This window comes from Dasypus novemcinctus, chromosome 12 (assembly GCF_030445035.2).
Source record: "Dasypus novemcinctus isolate mDasNov1 chromosome 12, mDasNov1.1.hap2, whole genome shotgun sequence".
In the NCBI taxonomy this organism is placed as follows: Eukaryota; Metazoa; Chordata; class Mammalia; order Cingulata; family Dasypodidae; genus Dasypus; species Dasypus novemcinctus.
The window spans coordinates 87,066,570-87,069,105 of NC_080684.1; the positions used below are offsets into that span (position 1 = coordinate 87,066,570).

Here is a 2,536-nt window from a genome sequence, read left to right on the forward strand (position 1 = left end):
ATCATTTTGGATGGGGAGGTTATGTAAGGATCAGGGGACCTCCGATGCCTGGGAAGAGTGGTTCATATTATGCATGTATTAACTGACTTGCTGCCATGTTCTAGGCACAAGGCAAGTGGCTCGGGTACAGCTGTGAGCAAAAGAGATGCTGTGTATGTATTCACTGGCATTTGTTTAGAGCAATCACTTAAATGTTAATATAATACATAACTTTAAAACTATGACAGGTGTGATAAAGAAAAGGTATCAGTTGCTATACAAGTACACATTAGGGGAATATGATCTAGTTTGGGAGGTCAGGAAAGGCTTTGTTGAAGAAATAGTATCTGGAGAGAGGAAAGGAGAGCATTCCTGGCAGAGGGAACAGTTTGTGCAAAGGCTCTGAGGCAGAAGGGGAAAAGATGCATTTAGGAAAATGAAATAAAATAAGTGTCTAAAAGTCTAGAGCCCAGTGTGGTGAGAAAAATACTTGTCTTAGAAGACCTAAGGCTATGGGAAGGCTATATGGAGAAGAAAGGAAATGAACCATTGAAACATGGGTCCAAGGTAAGCCCATAAGGACTAAGACTATTAAACTGTGAGTCTGGGATTTCTCAGTTGCCCCATACTAGGGACACAGGCAGTTTCAAGGTAGCCCTCATTATAATGCCTGGAAGTTTTGCAGGTGGAAAGAACTCTGGGTAGCAATCAGGAAAGTTATATTTTGCCCTACCTCTACCTCCTTCTCAATTAGGAATCACCAGGGTTCTCGTGCGTGCTATTCAAATTAGGATCCCAGACCTACAGAATCAGAATCTATGGATGTGGTACCTGGAAGTTCAAATTGGGTGATTCTCACGCACATTAAAAGTTCTGCAGGCCTGGTTTAGAGCAATGGTTCCCAACCTTAGCTGCACACTTAAATCACCTGGAGGGGCTTTAAAACTTAATGCCTCAGTTCTACCCCCAGAGTTTCTAATTTAATTGCTCAGAATACAGGCTGGGCACTGAGAACTTTTAAAGCTTCCCAGGTGATTCTAATGTGCAGCCAAGTTTGGGAACCACTGGTTTCAAGACTCCTTCCCAAATTTTAGTTTACAGATCAACTGTCTCAAAAGTACCTGGAAGGGCCCCCGCCCCTTCCCCAGACCCTGCAGGAGATGGATGCCCCCCTTGACACACTGTCCTTTGGGCACCAGACATCATGCCTCCCAAGAAGGATGTTCCCGTGAAGAAACTTGTGGGGCTCTCTGTCCCCAAACCTGCTGCCAAGTCAGCAGCAGGGGCCCCTCCAGCCAAGCCCAAGGCTGAGCCAGCTGCCCCTCCTGCCCCTCAAAAAACCCAGGAACCCCCCCATCGACCTCTCCAAAGTGGTGATCAAGTTTAGCAATGATCAGCTGGAGGAGTTCAAGGAGGCCTTCGAGCTGTTTGACCAAGTAGGTGATGGCAAGATCCTGTATAGCCAGTGTGGGGACGTGATGAGGACCCTGGGCCAGAACCCCACCAACGCCAAGGTGCTCAAGGTCCTGGGGAACCCTAAAAGTGATGAGCTGAAATGCCGGCGTGTGGACTTCGACACTTATCTGCCCATGCTCCAGGCAGTGCCCAAGAATCGGGACCAAGGCACATATGAGGACTACTTGGAGGGGCTTTGGGTGTTTGACAAGGAGGGAAACAGCAAAGTCCTGGGAGCAGAGCTCAGACATGTCCTTACTACCCTGGGAGAGAAGATGACTGAGGAGGAGGTGGAGGCGGTTCTGGCAGGACATGAGGAGAGCAACAGCTGTATCAACTATGAGACCTTCCTGAAGAACATCCTAAGCATCTGATCTTCCACAGATCCCTCAGGGCTGGACACTGGACACCCCTCCACATTGATTATTAATTAGCATATAGATCACCTGAGGATCTTGTTAAAATGCAGATTCTTGCTCAGTGGGTCTGGGGTTGGGCTTGAAATTCTGCATTTCTAGCAAGCTCCCAGGGGATGGTCCTGCTGGTCTGAGGATCATACTTTAAGCAGCAAATGTTCAGGGAACCCAAATAAAAGAATGAGTAGCCTTTCCCTAAAAGTTGCCAGGGCCTTTACCTGAATGCTATTAGCATACAGGACCTTATTTACATGTCCTTTTCCCCTTACCAGATCACTTCATTCAGGACAGGAATTGGGTCTTTTTCATCTCTCCATCCCTTGCATCAAAATCGAGTGGCAAGCATGCATGAGGAGCACAATTAATGGGGCTTGAGTTGAATAAATACCAGGATGTCCTTAGGACCCAAGTTGTGGGGTGGTTCACGGGGAGGCATTGCTAAAATGTGGGCCTTCTGCCACTTCCAGTCATAAATTCCAATTGGGTGGGCTCCAATGTGAAGCTGTATGTTCCTAAAGCCTGCTTTGTAGGGGGTAGGGTCAAAGAAGGCCTCTGGAATATTAATAATCCTGCAGCAGTGACCACAGCTATGATATTTCCAGACCCATGAAGCACAGGAGACAGCCCAGAGTTGCTCACACAGCTATAGACTCCAAGGACTTACTCCACTCCAAATGGAGCATGTA

The 2,536-nt window shown here is 47.4% G+C and overlaps 1 pseudogene; it reads left to right on the forward strand.

Moving 5' to 3' along the window:
• Positions 1–1,183: 1,183 nt before the first annotated feature.
• Positions 1,184–1,808, forward strand: LOC101440446 (myosin light chain 6B pseudogene; annotated as a pseudogene).
• Positions 1,809–2,536: the final 728 nt, after the last annotated feature.